Source organism: Pan paniscus, chromosome 5, assembly GCF_029289425.2.
Source record: "Pan paniscus chromosome 5, NHGRI_mPanPan1-v2.0_pri, whole genome shotgun sequence".
NCBI lineage: Eukaryota > Metazoa > Chordata > Mammalia > Primates > Hominidae > Pan > Pan paniscus.
This window is the reverse complement of record NC_073254.2, coordinates 130,763,367-130,782,754: the sequence shown is the minus strand read 5'-3', so window position 1 is coordinate 130,782,754 and position 19,388 is coordinate 130,763,367. Positions and strand designations below refer to the sequence as shown.

Genomic DNA, 19,388 nt, shown 5'->3' with positions numbered 1-19,388 from the left:
TTTTCTCAGACCTAGCTTTACTCTGATTTCTTCGTGGGAACTTGTCCAAGTCATAATTCATATGCTGCTCCTTTTACTGAAAAATTGCTTCACAATAGAGGGGCAGCCTAATCCATGACTCATGACTGGAAGATACGCATTCATGCTATAGGTCCCATTTGCCAGAAATGTTAGTTTCCAATATGCTAGTTACCTGTCTCTTGATAACTTGTTTTTTTTTTTTTTTTGAGACAGTGTCTCGCTCTGTTGCCAGGCTGGAGTGCAGTGGTGCGATCTTGGCTCACTGCAACCTCCACCTCCTGGGTTCAAGTGATTCTCCTGCCTCAGCCTCCCAAGTAGCTGGAACTACAGACACGCACCATCACGCCCAGCTAATTTTTGTATTTTTATTAGAGATGGGGTTTCACCATGTTGGCCAGGATGGTCTTGATCTCTTGACCTCGTGATCTGCCTGTAGTTAGTTCTCATCCCACACACTTGTAAAATATGTTTTTATAGAGACCTTTTTTTTTTTTTTTAAGAGATGGGGTTTCCCCATGTTGCCCAGGCTGGCCTTGAGCCCCTGGGCTCAAGCGATCTGCCCGCCTTAGCCTCCCGAAGTGCTAAGATTATAGGCATTGGCCACCACGCCCTGCTATGGAGACCTTCTTAATGAGTCTCTCTCTCTTTTTTTTTTTTTTTTGGGACAGGGACTCACTATTTCCCAGCCTTGAGTGCAGTGGTGCCATCACAACTCATTGTGGCTTTGACCTCCCAGGCCTAAGCAATCCTCCCACTTCAGCCTCCCAAGTAGCTGGGACCACAGGCTCACGCCACCACACCTGACTACTTTTTAAGTTATTTGTAGAGACAGGGTCTTGCTTTATTGCCCAGGCTGGTCTGGAACTTGTGGCCTCAAACAACCCTCCTGCCTTGGCAGTTTTGTTTTTTTTTTTTAGAAAGAGATCTATAGCAGCTAACAATGTACTCTTAGACATAAAGTTAGTAATGTGACTAGTTTTTAGATAGATTCTGAATGGGAATCAGAGGAGTGGTTTTCTTAGGGGCTTCTGGAAATTATAGTTGTTTAGATACCAAGTAAGTGTGATATGGTTTGGCTCTGTGTCCCCACCCATATCTCCTCGTCTTGAATTGTACTCCCATAATTCCCACGTGTTGTGGGAGGGACTCGGTGGGAGATAATTTGAATTAAGGGGGCGGTTTCCCCCCTACTGCTCTCATGGTAGTGAATAAGTCTCATGAGATCTGATGGTTTTATCAGGGGTTTCCGTTTTTGGATCCTTCTCATTTTCTCTTGCTGCTGCCATGTAAGAAGTGCCTTTTGCCTCCCGCTGTAATACTGAGGCCTCCCCAGCCGTGTGGAACTGTAAGTCCAATTAAACCTCTTTTTCTTCCCAATCTCAGGTATGTCTTTATTAACAGCGTGAAAACGGACTAATATAGTAAGTTGGTACCAGTAGAGTGGGGCGCTGCTTAAAAGATACCTGAAAATGTGGAAGTGACTTTGGCAGAGGTTGGAACAGTTTGAAGGGCTCAGAAGAAGATAGGAAAATGTGGCGAAGTTTGGAACTTCCTAGAGACTTGTTGAGTGGCTTTGCCCAAAATGCTGATAGTGATAAGGACAAGGTCCAGGCTGAGGTGGTCTCAAATGGAGATGAGGAACTTGTTGGGAACTGGAGCAAAGGTGACTCTTGTTATGTTTTAGCAAAGAGACTGGTGGCATTTTGCCCCTACTCTAGAGATTTGTGGAACTTTGAACTTGAGAAAGATGATTTAGGGTATCTGGCGGAAGAAATTTCTAAGCAGCAAAGCATTCGAGAGGTGACTTGGATGTTGTTAAAGGCATTCAGTTTTACAAGGGAAGCAGAGCATAAGAGGTTGGAAAATTTGCAGCCTGACAATGTTATGGAAAAGAAAAACCCAGAAAATGGGAGCCAGCTGTAAAAATTTGCATAAGTAACGAGGAGCAGAATGTTAATTCCCAAGACAATGGGGAAAATGTCTCCAGAGCATGTCAGAGATCTTCAAGGCAGCCTCTCCCATCACAGGCCTGGAGGCCTAGGAGAAAATGGTTTTGTGGGCTGGGCTAGGGGTCCCTGTGCTGTATGAAGTCTAGGGACTTGGTGCCCTGCATCCCAGTCACTCCAGCTGTGACTAAAAGTGGCCAAAGTGCAGTTCAGGCTGTTGCTTCAGAGGGTGGAAGCCCCAAGCCTTGGCAGGTTCCATGTGGTGTTGAGCCTGTGGGTGCACAGAAGTCAAGAACTGAGGTTTGGGAACCTCCATCTAGATTTCAGAAGATGTATGGAAATGCTGGATGCTGAGGCAAAAGTTTGCTGCAGGGGCGAGGCCCTCATGGAGAACCTCTGTTAGGGCAGTGCAGAAGGGAAATGTGGGGTTGGAGCCCCCACACAGAGCCCCTAGTGGGGCACAGGCTAGTGAAGCTGTGAGAAGACCTCCAGACCCCAGAATGGTAGATCCACTGACAGCTTGCACCATGCACCTGGAAAAGCTGCAGACACTCAACACCAGCCCGTGAAAGTAGCCAGGAGGGGGGCTATACCCTGCAAAGCCACAGGGTTGGAGCTGCCCAAGACCATGGGAACCCACTTCTCACATCAGTGTGACCTGGATGTGAGACCTCGAGTCAAAGGAGATCATTTTGGAGCTTTAAAATTTGACTGCTCTGCTGGGTTTCGGATTTGCATGGGCCTGTAACCCGTTTGTTTTGGCCAGTTCCTCCCTTTGGAATGCCTGTATTTACCCAATTCCTGTACCCCATTGTATCTAGGAAGTGACTAGCTTGCTTTTGATTTTACAGGCTCATAGGTGGAAGGGACTTACCTTGTCTTGGATGAGACTTTGGACTGTGGACTTTTGGGTTAATGCTGAAATGAGTTAAGACTTTGGGGGACTCTTGGGAAGGCATGATTGGTTTTGAAATGTGAGGACATGAGATTTGGAGGGGTCAGGAGTGGAATGATATGGTTCGGCTCTGTGTCCCCACCCAAATCTCATCTTGAATTCTACAGCCATAATTCCCACATGTTGTGAGATGGAGCCAGTGGGAGACAATTTGAATCATGGGAGCAGTTTCCCCCATACTATTCTTGTGGTAGTGAATAAGTCTCATGAGATCTGACGGTTTTATCAGGGGTTTCTGCTTTTGCATCCTTCTCATTTTCTCTTGCTGCCACCATGTAAGAAGTGCCTTTCGCCTCCTGCTATGATTCTGAGGCCTCCCCAGCCATGTGGAACTGTAAGTCCAATTAAACCTCTTTTTCTTCCCAATCTCGGGTATGTCTTTATCAGCAGCATGAAAACGGACTAATACAAAGTAGCGGCATATTATATCATATATTTAGGATATACACCTTATGTGAAGTTGGATAGTATGTATTTATGAAATCTCTACTGTGTGCCCAACACAGGAGCACACCATTTTACAATGAACCAAGTTTCACTATTCTTTCACTTCCTCCTATTCAGAGAAGCTATTTTTCTTAACTAGAAGAGATAGGTGAATTTCAGGCTGTTTATTGGTGTAAGCTACAATTTTACTTCCCAAACCTTTTTGCCTTTATTTTACTTTTTTCAGTGGCTATTTTGAGGATATTTTCTCTTTACCAATAATAGGTTGGAAGCAATTTAAAGCCTTTCATACATTTGCAGGCTAGTTGGCCATTTTCATCACTGTTGAATTATGCATTCTTATATTTGTTTAGCTAATCTGACTGTGGTGTATTTTGCTACCAGTTGAGAATCTCAATAGAGTATCTGTATCAAGACATAGGAATACTCCTCACCCAGCTCCCAACTCCAACTCAGTTTCTATGAGAAAGATGAGATTAAATGGATGGTTATGAAAATATTAAAAAAATTAATTGACTATTTTCTTGAGCAGTTTTAGGTTTACAGAAAACCTGGAGTAGAAAGTAGAGTTCCCATATACCACCCCCTGCTCCCCAGTTTTCCCTATTATTATTATTATTATTATTATTTTTTTTTTTTTTGAGATGGAATCTCGCTCTCTCACCCAGGCTAGAGTGCAGTGGTGCCATCTCAGCTCACTGCAACCTCCAGCTCCCGGGTTCAAGCGATTCTCCTGCCTCAGCCTCCCTAGTAGCTGGGATTACAGGCATGTACCACTATGCCCGGCTAATTTTTGTATTTTTAGTAGAGACAGGGTTTCACCATGGTGGCCAGGCTGGTCTCGAACTCTGGACCTCAGATGATCCACCTGCCTCGGCCTCCCAAAGTGCTGAGATTACAGGTGTGAGCCACGGTGCCTGGCCAATTTTCCCTATTATTAACATCTTGCTTTACTGAGACACATTTGTTAAAATCAATAATTCAGTATCGTTGCATTATTGTTAACTAAAGTTCATAGTTTACATTAGGGTTTTTTTTTTTTTTTTTTTTTTTTTTTTTTGAGACGGAGTCTCTCTGTCACCCAGTCTGGAATGTAGTGGTACAATCTTGGCTTACTGCAACCTCTGCCTCCAGGGTTCAAGCAATTCTCCTGCCTCAGCCTCCTGAGTAGCTGAGACTACAGGCACGTGCCACCATGCCAGGCTAATTTTTCTGTATTTTTAGTAGAGATGGGGTTTCGTCATGTTGGCCAGGCTGGTCTCAAACTCCTGACCTCAGGTGATCCACCTGCCTTGGACCCCCAAAGTGCTAGGGTTACAGGCTTGAGCCACCATGCCTGGCCTTCATTTGGGTTTGCTCTCTACACATTAGGTATATTCTATGGGTTTTGATAAATGTGTAATGATATGTATTTAACCATTACAGTATCATACAGAGTAGCTCACTGCCCTAAACATCACCTGTGCTACACCTTTTCATCCCTGGTTCCCTCCCTGCAAGCCCCTGACAACCACTGATCTTTTTCTGTCTCTACAGTTTTGCCTTTTCCAAAATGTCATAGAGTTGAGTATGTAGCTTTTTCAGGTTGGCTTCTTGCACTTTGTAATATGCATTTGAGAATCCTCTATGTCTTGTCATGGCTTGATAGCTCATTTCTTTTTAGTGCTGAATAATGTTCTATTTCTGGACATATCAAGTTTATCCATTCACCTACTGAAGGATATCTTGGTTGCTTCCAGCTTTTGGCAATTATGAGTAAAGCTGCTATAAACATTTGTATGCAGGTTTTTCTTTAGACATGTTTTCATCTTCTTTGGGTAAATACCAAGGAGTGCAATTGCTGGATCACATGGCATGAACATGTTTAGTTTTGTAAGAAACTGCCAAACTGTCTTCCAAAGTGGCTGTACTACTTTGCATTCCCACCAGCAATGAACGAGCATTCCTATTGCTCCACATCCTTGTCAGCATTTGATGTTGTCAGTGTTTTGGATTTTAGCCATGCTAATGGGTGTACAGTGGTGTGTTTTAATTTGCAACCTCTAATGACATGAGAGTTGAGCATCTTTTCATGTGTCCTATTTCCCATCTGCATTTCTTCTTTGGTGAGGTGTCTGTTCAGATCTTTTGCTTATTTTTTAATTGAGTTGTTGGTTTTCTTTTTCTTTTTGTTTTCTTTTCAGAGCTCCTCTCAAGAAAGGAGGGCTGTCTGTTTTCTTATTGTTGAGTTTTAAGAGTTCTTTGTTTATTTCTGATACCACTTCTTTATCAGATATTTGTTTTGCAATTATTTTCTCCCAGTCAATGGCTTGTATTTTTGCCTTCTTGAAAATATCTTTCACAAAGCAAAAGTTTTAGTTTTACTCAAGTCTAACTTCCCAAATTTAAAAAATATTTTTAATTGATATATAATGATTTTACATATTTATGGGGTTACATGTGATACTCCAGTACATGTATACAATGTGTAATGATCAAATCAGGATAATTAGCATATTCATCACCTCAAACATTTATCATTTATTTGTGTTGGGAACATTCAAAATTCTCTCTTCTTGGCTGGGTGCTGTGGCTCACACCAGTAATCCCAGCACTTTGGGAGGCTGAGGAGCGCGGATCACCTGAGGTCAGGAGTTCAAGACCAGCCTGGCCAACATGGTGAAGCCCTATCTCTACTAAAAATACAAAAAATTAGCCAGGCATGGTGACGTATGCCTGTAGTCCCAGTTACTTGGGAGGCTGAAGTGAGAGAATTGCTTGAACCTGGGAGGTGGAGGTTTTTGGCCAGGCTGGTCTCGAACTCCTGACCTCAGGTCATCTGCCCACCTCAGCCTCCCAAAGTGCTGGGTTTACAGGCTTGAGCCACTGCACCTGGCCAATTATTATTAACTATAGTCACTCTTCTGTGCTATGGAACACCAGAACTTATTCCTCCTATCTGTGATTTTGTACCTGTTAACCAGCCTCTCCTTTTCTCCCCATCCCCTGGCCCTTCCCAACCTCTGGTAACCACTGTTCTACTTGGTACTTCCATGAGGTTAACTTTTTTTTTTTTCCTATTTATTTATTTATTTATTTATTTTTGAGGCAGAGTCTCACTCTGTCGCCCAGGCTGGAGTGCAGTGGCACAATCTTGGCTCACTGCAACCTCCACCTTCTGGTTCAAATGATTCTCTTGTCTCAGCCTCCCGAGTAACTGGGACTAGAGACACGCACCGCAATGCCCAGCTTATTTTGGAATTTTTAGTAGAGACAAGGTTTCACCATGTTGGCCAGGCTGATCTCGAACTCCTGACCTCGGTGATCTGCCCACCTCGGCCTCCCAAAGTGCTGTGATTACAGGCGCGAGCCACCATGCCCAGCCTTATTTGTTTATTTTCTTAGAGACAGGGTCTCACTATATTGCCCAGGCTGGTCTGGAACTCCTGGGCTCAAGCAGTCTTCTGCCTTAGCCTCCCAAAGTGCTGCGATTACAGGCATGAGCCATTGCACTAGGTAGGATCAACTTTTTGTACTCCTACACATAAGTGAAAATGTGGTATTTGTCTTTCTGTACATTGCATATTTTACTTAAAATAATGCCCTGCAGGGTCAATGATGCGCAAATGACAGGATTTCTTTTTTCTTTCTTTTTTTTGAGACAGAGTCTCGCTCTGTTGCCCAGGGTGGAGTCCAGTGGTGTAATCTGGGCTCACTGGAACCTCTGCCTCCCGGTTTCAAAGAATTCTCCTGCCTCAGCTTCCTGAGTAGCTTGGATTACAGGGGCCTGCCACCACACCCAGATAATTTCTTTTGTATTTTTAGTAGAGATGGGGTTTCACCACATTGGCCAGGGTGGTCCTGCACCCCTGATGTCAAGTGATCCGTCTGCCTTGGCCTCCCAAAGTGCTGGGATTACAGGTGTGAGCCACCATGCCTGGCCTGCAAATGACAGGATTTCATTCATTTGTAGCTGAATAATTTTCCATTATATATATGCCACATTTTCTTTATCCATTCATCTCTTGAAGGATGTTTAGGTTGATTCCTTATCTTCAGTATTGTGAATAGTGCTGCAATAAACATAGGAGTGCAGCTATCTCTTTGACATACTGATTCTCTTTCCTTTGGATATATACCAAGTAGTGGGATTGCTGGATCATATGGTATTTCTATTTTCAGTTTTTTGAGGAATGTTCATACTGTTTTCCATAATGGCTGTATTAATTTACATTCTCACCAACAGTATATAAGAGTTCCCCTTTCTCTGCCTCCTTGCCAACATTTGTTATTTTCTCTTTTTGATAATAGCCATTTTAAACTGGTGTGAGATGATATATATCATTGGGGTTTTGCATTTCTCTGATAATGAGTGATGTTGAACATTTTTCATATACCTGTTCATCATTTGTATATCTTTCCTTGAGAAATGTCTATTCAGATCATTTACCTATTTTTTAATTGGATTTGGGTGTTAAATTGTTCAATTCTCCCCATGTTATATTTATATATATAATATTCCCTTCCCCTCCCCTCCTTGTCTTTTTTTTTTTTTTTTTGAGATGGAGTCTTGCTGTATCACCAGGCTGGAGTGCAGTGGTGTGATCTTGACTCACTGCAGCCTCCGCCTCCCGGGTTCAAGCAATTCTCCTGCCTCAGCCTCCCAAGTAGCTGGGACTACAGGCACGTGCCACCACACCCAGCTAAGTTTTTGTATTTTTAGTAGAGATGGGGTTTCACCATGTTGTTGGGCAGGATGGTCTCAAACTCCTGACCTCGTGATCCACCCGCCTCGGCCTCCCAAAGTGCTGGAATTACAGGCGTGAGCCACCGCGTCTGACCTGTTCTCTTCTTTTCGTTGATATGGATTCTCACTTTGTCACCCAGGCTGGAGTGCAGTGGTGTGATCATAGCTAATTGCAGCCTCAACCTCCAGGGCTCAAGTGATCCTTCTTCCTAAAATGTCAAAAATTTTTAATTTTTTGTAGAGACGTGGTCCTGCTATGTTGCCTAGGCTGGTCTCAAACTCCTGGATTCAAGCAATTCTCCCACTTCAGCCTTCCAAAGTGTTGAGATTATAGGCATGAGCCACCATGCCTGGCTCTTTTTATTTTCTTTAAAGTGCCTTTCACAGAGCCTAAGTTTTTCATTTTAGTCAAGTCCCACTTCCCAAATTAAAAAAAAAAAATGAATTGTGTTTTAGTACTGTAAACCCAAGGTCATCTAGGTTTTCTTCTATGTTATCCCCTAAAATTTTTATTTATTTATTTATTTTTGAGATGGAGTTTTGCTCTGTTGCTCAGGCTTGTGTACAGTGGCACGATCTTGGCTCACTGCAACCTCTGACTCCTGAGTTCAAGCAATTCTCCTCCCTCAGCCTCCTGAGTAGCTGGGGTTACAGGTGCCTGCCATCACGCCCAGCAAATTTTTGTATTTTTAGTAGAGATGAGGTTTTGCTATGTTGGCCAGGGTGGTCTTGAACTTCCAACCTCAGGTGATCCACCTGCCTCGGCCTCCCAAAGTACTGGGATTGGAGGCGTGAGCCACTGTGTCCGGCCTTCTCTAAAAATTTTATAGTTTTCCATTTTATATTAAGTCAGCAGTCCATTTTGAGTTAATTTTTGTGCAGGGTGTAAGGTCTGTGTCTAGATTCTTTTTTTTAGCATATGCACGTCCAGTTGTCCAGTGCTAGAACTAGCACTGTATGTTGAAACAACTTCTTTCTCCATTGCTGTTCCTTGTTCCTTTGTCAACGAACATGTGAGTATATTTGTGTGAGTCTATTTCTGAGCTCTCTATTCTGTTCCATTGATCTATTTGTCTTTTCTGTCACCAATATCACACTGTCTTGATTACTGTGGCTTTATAATAAGTCTTGAAGTTGGGTAGTATCAGTCTTCCAACTTTGTTCTTCTCCTTCAATATTGCATTGGTTATTCTGGGTCTTTTGTCTTTCCCCATGAGCTTTAGAATCAGTTTGTCAATGTCCACAAAACAATTGGCTGGGATTTTGTTTGGGATTATGTTGTATCTATAGATTAAGTTAGAAAGAATTGAGCTCTTGACAATATTGAGTCTTCTTAGACTTATATGTGGAATATCTCTCCACTTATTTAGATCTTTTTTGATTTCTTTTATCACAGTTTTGTAGTTTAAGTTTTCCTTATATATATTTTATACTTTTGTTAGATTTATACCTAATATTTCTTTTTTGGGTTGCTAATGTGAATGGTATTGTATTTGTAATTTCCAACTGCAATTTTTTATTGCTGGTATATAATAAAACAATTGACTTTTTATATTAATCTTGTACCCTGCAATCTTGCTATAATTGTTTATTAGTTCCAGGAGTTCTTTTTTGTTGATTCTTTGGGATTTTCTTCATAGACAATTATGTCGTCCGTGAACAAAGTTTATTTTTTCCTTTCCAATCTGTATACCTCTTATTTCCTTTTCTTGTCTTATATTAGCTAAGACTTGCAGTCTATGTTGATTAAGAGTGGTGAGAGCAGGCTGGGCGTGGCGGCTCATGCCAGTAATCCCAGCACTTTGGGAGTCCGAGGCGGGCGGTTCACCTGAGGTTGGGAGTTTGAGACCAGCCTGACCAACATGGAGAAACCCCTTCTGTACTAAAAATACAAAATTAGCAGGGTGTGGTGGCTTATGCCTGTAATCCCAGCTACTCGGGAGGCTGAGGCAGGAGAATCGCTTGAACCTGGGAGGCGGAGGCTGCAGTGAGTTGAGATCGCACCACTGCACTCCAGCCTGGTGATAGAGCAAGACTCCTTCTCAAAAAAAAAAAAAAAAAAACATAATAAGAGTGGTGAGAGCAGACATCTTTGCTTTGTTCCTGATTTTAGGGGGAACGTGTTTAGTTTCTCTCCACGAATTATAATAATCTCAATATATTATTCTATATTTGGTAGTATAAAAATTATCAAGTACTGCTTATATCAGATCATAGGAGCACTCCATTCTCTTCCCCTCCATTCCTTCACTTTGCCTTAACTTTTATGAGAAAGATGGGATTAAATGGATGGTCATAAAAGTTTTTTAAATTATGGGATTCAGGCAGTTTTAATATATAATACCTTCTATTTTCTTTAGTTTCTCTATTCTGAACTTCTGGAGGGCAAAGACTATACCTCAGTATATTGTTGCAAGCCTTGTAGTGCCCAATATGTACTACAATGCCCTGTTGAATGTAAAACCTAATTCTAGACTCTTACTGTAAACCTCTATCTTATTTGAAAAGGCAGATAGCCAGTGAAGTCAGTCATCTAATCGGTTAATCAATGCATCAAATATTTGATTGTTAGCTCCAAGGTATTACATTGGCTACAAAGATACACATGATAATGATACTTCCTCTCTGGAAACTTATTATTCATATAAGAATAATTTCAAGTGCTGTGTTCCATTTTTACTGATATGTATTTGTCAAAAACTCATATTCCTGTATCTCTTCCCAAGTATTCTAATTGAAATGTCTATGTGTGAACTTCTTCCATAGTCCCTAAAAGGTTTACAATTTTGTTGGAGGAACTGATATTCATGAACCTATAATAGGTGCTGGACACTGTGCTAGGTGCTTTACCTATTCTGCCTTATCTCATTTATCTTCAAAGCTATTGAATAAGGTAAATATTCTTAATTTACAGGTGCAAAAACTGATAATATGAAGGTATAAGTAACCTATTCGCTGTGTGACTTAGTGGGATAGGTATATGAGGTATATAAGTCCATAGCCCAAGTTCTTTATGTCACACACTATGGAAAAGTTACCATACAAAGTGGTATATGATGAATGCTACTTGTATAGTGCATACACATGCTTGGTGAATGCAGAGAAGAGAGCTTTGACCTCAGGCTAGGGTGTTCACAAAATTTCTGGAAAGCTTAATCTTGTCTGATAGGAGGAATAGGAGGAAAGAGAGATCAGGGAGATCAATCAGTGAGAAGAAGATGGAGGGCCAAAAACAGTGAATATTTTGTGATTGACAGTATACAAATTTCTACTGTGGCAGTAAAATACACTAGAACAAATTTTGTCTTTTATTTTCAATGAGGATCCTTCTTCTCCATTTTTCTCTTAAACAAAATAATTTTTCCCTAATTTGCTTATGGGGTATTGGGTATGAGAAAGTAGATCACAGAACCTTTGCATAACTCCAGAGTTATCAGTCCCCAAATTCATCTTTTTCCATTGGATTAGCACAGTCAGGGCAGCAGTAATTGAGGGAGCAAAAGCCTGGGGGGAAAATGGAAGATCAAAAGAATCCTAAGAAAAGGATTTTCCTAGTGTCAAGTGTATTTTATTTATCCCTTCTCCATATCTCAGTTGGTTAAGTACCTCACAAATACCCATAAATATGTGAAAAGCTGTGGAGTTACAGAGGCTTGTAGGAGGCATCATTGCTTTCAATGAACTTAGTATTTAGTTGGAAAGACAAAAGTAAAGTAAAATAATTGGTAAACCACTGAGCATCCTTAAATGAAATTTAAATGAAAAACATCCTTAAATGATGTTTTTCAGGATTCTTTTCTCCTAGTCTCATGACTTCAATTTCTAAATACTTTCACATCTCTATCTCTAGTCCACATCTCCTGTCTAAACTATACGTGTGTCCAGACGCCTTTTGGACGTCTTGGTTTGCACAATACCACAGTCTTCTCAACTTATTTAAAACTTGCCCAGTCTGCTCTTCTTAACTCAGTGAATGGTATCACCATCACCCATTGCCCGAGCTAGACACTGGGAATCAAGTTTTTGCAGTTCTTTCTCTTGTTTCTTCACCACATGTTCTGTTGACACTGTTTCCTAATTACCTGTAAGATCCATCCACTTCTTTTTATTGCCTCTGCTACTATGCTAATTTAGACTATAGCCACCTCTCATTTAAATTATTTGCAAAGGCCTCTTAACCAGTTGCCTGTGCTATCTTCACACCTTCAGACTACAAAAATCACAGATTGTGTGCTGGGCAGGGTAGCATGTACCTGTGGTCCCTGCTACTCTGGAGGCTGAGGCAGGAGGATGACTTGAGCCAAGGCATTCGAGACCAGCCTGGGCAACAAAATGAGACCCCCTCCTATCAAAAAACAAACGAAAACACCAACCCAGATTGCTTAAAATCCTTACCTGTGTTCCTACTTGTTCTGCTTCATCTGGCCTTCTTGCTTCTCCAGCTTTAACTTGCTTTCTCCTACTTGAAACCAGCCTTACTGAACTTCAGATGTATCGTGCTGTCTTGCCTGTGAGACTGGACAGGCATATTCCCCGTCTGAGAAGGGAAATAATCACTATAGCGATTAAAGCACAGACTCTTTAGCCAGACTACTTAAGTTTGAATTCTGGATCGCCACTTAATGAGCTTTGTGATATAGAGCGAGTTACTTAGTCTACCTGCTTTCAGTTTCCTCATCTGTATAATGGGGATGGTTAATAGTACCTGCTTCATAGCATGTTGTAGGGATTGTAAGAGTTTTGTATGCTTTGAGACAAGGTCTCGCCCTGTCGCCCAGGCTGGAGTACAATGATGTGATCACAGCTCACTGCAGCCTTGACCTCTCAGTTCAAGCTGTTCTCCCACCTCAGCCTCCTGAGTCACTGGGACTACAGGCATGTGCCACCATGTCCAACTCATTTTTGTATTTTTTTGTAGCGACAGGGTCTCATTGTGTTGCCCAGCCTAGTCTTGAACTCTTGGGCTCAAGTAATCCTCCCGCCTCAGCCTCCCAAAGTTTTGAATTAACAGGCATGAGCCACTGTGCCCAGCCTAAAAGAGTTAATATAGTTGAGGCTTTTTTTTTTTTTTTTTTGAGACAAAGCCTTGCTCTGTGGCCCAGGCTGGAATGCAGTGGCACAATCTTGGCTCTCTGCAAACTCCACCTCTCAAGTTCAAGTGATTCTTGTGCCTCAGCCTCCTGAATAGCTGGGACTATAAGGCACGTGCCACCATGCCTGGCTAATTTTTGTAGTTTTAGTAGAGATGGAGTTTCACTATGTTGGCCAGGCTAGTCTCGAATTTCTGGCCTCAAGTGATCTGCCTGCCTCGGCCTCCCAAAGTGCTGGGATTACAAGTGTGATGCACCGCGCCTGGCCTAGTTGAGGCTTTTAGTCGGTCCCTGCCATATAGTAAGTACCATACAAGTGTAGCTATTATTATAAATCTTATTGTAAATGTGTTGTATTGGATAGTATTACTTTTTGTTTTAATGTTGATTTAATGGTAAATGGAAAAATGCTGTTGCCCTCCATAAGTTCCCAGTTGATTGGCTCATTATTGTTGGTATTTATTCTGCTTTGGCAGTAGCTTTCTTTTCCTAACTTCTTGTTTTTCAGCTTTTTAGTGACTAGAATTTGGTCTTGGGTTGGCATTTCTATGAAATGGATCATTTAACGAGGTCAGGTTAACCTGACCTTTCATACAGATGAATTCAGGTCAATTTATATGGAAACTTTTAAAAGAAAATGATTATTATACAAGTAGTTAATATTCATTATGGAAAAATCAAAAAGTATAGATAAGCATAAAGAAGGAAATAAAATTATCTCCAGTGTTAATATTTTATTTTACTTATTTATTTATTTTTTAGAGCTGGGTTTTGCTATAATGCCCAGGTTGGCCTTGAACTGCTGGGCTAGAGTGCAATGGTGCGATCATAGCTCACTGCAACTTCGAACTCCCAGGATCAAGCTATCCTACTGCTGCAGCCTCCTGAGTAGCTGGGACTGCAGGCATGTGCTACTATGCCTGGCTAATTTATATATATATATATATATATATATATATTTTTTTTTTTTTTTTTTTTTTTAAGACGGAGTCTCACTCTGTTGCCCAGGCTGGAGTGCAGTGGTGCCATCTCGGCTCACTGCACGCTCCACCTCCTGGGTTCACGCCATCCTCCTGCCTCAACCTCCCGAGTAGCTGGGACTACAGGCACCCGCCACCATGCCTGGCTAATTTTTTTTTTTGTATTTTTAGTAGAGATGGGGTTTCACCGTGTTAGCCAGAATGGTCTCGATCTCCTGACCTCGTGATCCGCCTGCCTTGGCCTCCCGAAGTGCTGGGATTATAGGCGTGAGCCACCATGCCCGGCCAAAATATTTTTTTAGTTTTTGTAGAGACAGGGTCTTGCTACGTTGACCAGGCTGGTCTCAAACTCCTGGGTTCAAGTGATCCTCCTGCCATGGCCTCCCTAAGTGCTAGGATTACAGGCATGGGCCATTATACCTGGCCCATCATTTTTTTTTTGAGTATTTATTTTTCATTGATATTTATATTTGAGATGATTTCATGAAGACTTAAATCTTAAAATGCACCTAAGGGGAGCAGATTTTTGATTCAGTACTGTCTGATCTGATGATCTAGCTCTATCTGATCTGACAGGGTGGGATTTAAGAATGGCAAAATATATATATTTTTCTCCTTCCCTCCAGAAGGAGGTACTTGCTTTTAGGTGAATTTCTAGATATAATTACCTTTACAATAAAAATACTGATGTTTGATCATCACTGTCATTTTAATTTTATTTTTCAGAATATATATATTTTTATCTTTGGAGTGTAGTTAAAAGACAGTTTTCTAGATTTTCTTATTACTGTGAAAATATTTTTTAAAATGACCAAGACTAATGAACAAGTTTATTTTGGTAACATGTTTAGTTCCTACTGTTTGCAAAGTACTTAGCTCCTAGAGAATATACAGAAATGAGCAAGATAGTCTCCTTCCTCATTTGGGGATGGGGTAAGGGAGATGAATCAATTCTAACTAATTATAATAAAATATGGTAAGGTCCTTGAGAGAGTATTGAACAAAGCGCTTGCTCTACTAGTGATGCTCTCACAAATGTCATTAACTGTTAAATTCGATGAGCTCTTTTCCATTCTCTCCTATTTGACCTTGCTTCTACATTTGACACTTTTGCCCACCTACCCTTTAATGCTTGTTTCTTTGCTTCTGTACACCCCTTTCTTATTGTTTTTCATTGTTTTTCTTTTTAACTCCTTTTTGTTGCGGGGAGGTGGGGGACAGGGTCTTGCTCTGTAGCTCAGGCTGGAGTGTGGTAGCGCAAACATGACTCACTGCAGCCTCAACCTCTTGGGCTCAAGCGGTCCCCAACCTCAACATCCTGAGTAGCTGGGACCACAGGTGAGCACCACCATGCACAGCCAATTTTTAAATTTTTTTTAGAGATGGGGTCTTGCCACGTTGCCCAGGCTGGTCTCAAAAACTCCTGGCCTCAAGCAATTCTCCCACCTTGGCCTCCTAAAGTGCTGGGATTACAGATGTGAGCCACCATACTCGGCCTTCTCTTTAACTCTTTAACTGCTGCTTATTAGTTATTTCTCTCTTCAATTTTGTTATTAAGAAAAGTTTTGTAAAAGCAGAAAAGTTTACTTTAGAACAGTGAACACCTACATTCAGCTGCCTTGAATGCCTAGGTTCAATTGTTATTATCTTTCTATAAGTGCTTTATCTCTATGTACATATATGAATGGTTTTTGATGTACTTGAACAACCTGAAATTAATTTGTTGTTGTCATTACATGTCACACACAAATAGTTGAACCTATATCTCTTAAGAATAAGAACACTTGCTTGCATTACCATACCATTATCCTATATTTGACAGTTAATAAAAATTAAAAAATAAAATTAACCATATCATAATAATATTATGTGAATTCTGGTTCATAATTAAATTTCCCCAGGTGTCCCACAAGTAAACTTTTATAGCTATTTTTATTTGAACCACAATTTAGTCAAGTATTTCATGCATAGTATTTGATTGTTATATGCTTTGAGTCTCTTTTCATCTAGGTTATCCTTTTTTATGGCTCTCCTTTTCTAAGGGGAGGGGAGTCAACCCAATTTTCTTAGCGTATCCCACATCCAGATTTGCTACTATCAGGGAATTTTAATAGTTTCCCTTTCTTCAGCCTTTTGTAGGATGGTGTTTACTGAAGAAGGGCGCCTGTGGCATGGGTGCTGTGAATGGGTTATGGGTCCTGTTAATTAATCCTCTGAATTCTTCGGCAACTAGTGGGGTTTAGGGCAGTGGAAGCCCATGGGTCCTTTTCTCTCTGCCCATGTGTGGTTTTGTCTGTTTCTACCCTGGTGTCCAGAGTAGAAATAATAGCATTATGTGAGTGCCATCATGTGAAAGAGGTTTGGTTGCACTGACCACTATCTTTAGCCCTTTGATTCTGTGTTCTTTCCCTTTGTGATCACAGTTACTTCTGTGGTTTTAACAGTCACCTCTATGGAGATGTTCTCTTTTCTGAACTCCAGTTCTGTTATTTTCTTTCATTCATATTCTACTGCCTCTTCAGTTGCTACTTCAAAATCAACATGTCCAAAATGAATTTATTCTCTACTTCCAAACTAGCCCATTGTCAGTATTATTTTTTCTTTTTTGTAAATGGACTTAATTTCACTGAGACAACACTTTGACTAGAAATCTCAGTTACCTTCAGCTGTTCTTTTGGCTGTCTGCCCAAGAAACATATATATACACATACACACACACACGTAAATATACACATACATATATACACAAACATGTGCACACATAGGCATACATATTCATTAAATATTTCTTGAATGCCTACAATGTACCTAAATATATTTGGCCACAGTAGATAATTTTTTTTTTTTTTTAAGACAGGGTCTTGCCCAGGCTGGAGTGCAGTGGCGCAATCTTGGCTCACTGCAACCTCCACTTTCCTGGCTCAAGTGATCTTCCAGCCTCAGCCTCCTGAGTAGCTGGGACCAAGGGGCGAGCCACCACACCCAGCTCATTTTTGTACGTTTTTTTTTTTTTTTTTTGAGACAGAGTCTCGCTCTGTCTCCCAGGCTGGAATACAATGGTGCAATCTTGGCTCATTGCAACCTCTGCCTCCCGAGTTCAAGTGATTCTCCTGCCTTAGCCTCCTGAGTAGCTGAGACTACAGACATGCACCACCATGCCCAGATAATTTTTGTATTTTTAGTAGAGACAGGGTTTCACTATGTTGGCCAGGCTGGTCTTGAACTTCTAACCTCAGGTGATGTGCCTGCCTCAGCCTCCTAAATTGCTGTGATTGCAGGCGTGTGCCACGCCTAGCTAATTTCGTATTTTTAGTAGAGACAGAGTTTCACCATGTGGCCCAGGCTGGTCTTGAACTCCTGATCTCAGTGATCTGCCTGCCTTGGTCTCCCAAAGTGTTGGGATCACAGGCATGAGCCACCGCATCTGGCCATAATAGATATATATTTTTTTTCTCTGAAATGCCTCTTGAGTCCATTCCCTCCATTCTGACTACATTTACTCTAATTTTGGCCCTCATCCACCCTCCTCAAACTTCTACATTGATCCCCCTGCCTCTGGCTTTAAATCTTCTGATCTACCCTGCATACTATCTACTTACTGAGAATACCTGTTTGATCATGTTTCTCTTGCTGGAAAACCTCTGATGGCTTTCGATAGTACAGGAAAAGTGCCAAGTTTTCAGCATACCATACAAAACTATGCTGATTCTGTCTGCTTTGCTCTTTTCTTTTGTTTTTTCACCTCTTGTATTCTAGCTGTATTTGTCTTTGGCTAATTGCTTGGATATAGCATGGATCTTAATCTTTGGACTTTGTCCACACGTTTCTGGTGTCTATAAGGCCCTGTCCTTTCCTCCTTTGCTCAGTGAAATCCTGCTTATCTCTCGGGACCCACTCAAATGTTCCTTTGAAAATTGTTTACCTGATAGCAGTCCCTGTCTATCCCCTCCACCACAACCAAGCCCTTCTATTCACTCATTATCTGATGTTCTTTTCATGTTTTTCTGTTATAGCATTTATTAGATTGTACCCTTTGCTTGTGTGTCTCTCTGTATAAAGACTCACAAGGGGCTAGGCATGGTGGCTCACGCCTATAATCCCAGCACTTTGGGAGGTGAGGCAAGCGGGTCACCTGAGGTCAGGAGTTCGAGACCAGCCTGGCCAATATAGTGAAACCCCATCTCTACCAAAAATACAAAAATTAGCTGAGCATGGTGGTGCATGCCTGTAGTCCCAGCTACTTAGGAGGCTGAGGCAGCAGAATAGCTTGAACCTGGGAGGCGGAGGTTGTAGTGAGTTGAGATTGTGCCACTGCACTCCAGCCTGGGCAACAAGAGCGAAACTTCATCTCAAAAAAAAAAAAAAAAAAAAAAAGATTCACAAGGGAAGGGATCAGCTCTTTCTGAAACTCCATCTCAAAAAAAAAAAAAAAAATTCACAAGGGAAGGGATCAGCTCTTTCTTCCTCCTGTTCCTGGAACCTAGCACAGTGCTTGACACATATTATGTGCTTAGTAACATATTTCTGAAATAAATGCCTCACATCACTTATTATATTACCTTCTGTAGCAAGTAAGTCTGACTTAAGATTCATGAATTCTCAAAGTAAGATAGTGTTTTCTATAAAAAATTTAGTTTAGGCCAGGCAGGGTGGCTGACGCCTGTAATCCCAGCACTTTGGGAAGCCAAGGCGGGCGCATCACGAGGTCAGGAGATCGAGGCCATCCTGGCCAACATGGTGAAACCCTGTTTCTACTAAAAATGCAAAAAAATTAGCTGGGCATGGTTGCGCATGCCTGTAATCCCAGCTACTTGGGAGGCTGAGGCACGAGAATCGCTTGAACCTAGGAGGCAGAGGTAGCATTGAGCTGAGATTGAGCCACTGCACTCCAGCCTGGTGACAGAGCGAGACTCCGTCTTGAAAAAAAAAAAAATTTAGTTTAACTAAATATTTACTAATGATTGCAGTCTATTAATCATTAATGTTTTAAGCCTAAGCCTTAAAAGTAATGCCTGAAGTCTTAAGCATTACTGCAGATACATTTTTTAAAAATTCATTTCCCAGCAATAAGAATTTGCCATTTTTAGGCCAGGTGCGATGTCTCAGGCCTGTAATCCCAACACTTTGTGAGGTGGAGATGGGAGGATTGCTTGAGCCCAGGAGTTTGAGATCAACCTGGGTAACATAGCGAGACCCTGTCTTAAAAAGTAAAAAATAAATAAT

At 41.4% G+C, this 19,388-nt stretch overlaps 1 protein-coding gene across 10 annotated transcripts in view; it reads left to right on the top strand.

Moving 5' to 3' along the window:
• Positions 1–19,388, top strand: part of CDK19 (cyclin dependent kinase 19) — a 206,037-nt gene that overhangs the window by 42,731 nt on the left and 143,918 nt on the right. The window lies entirely within an intron of this gene.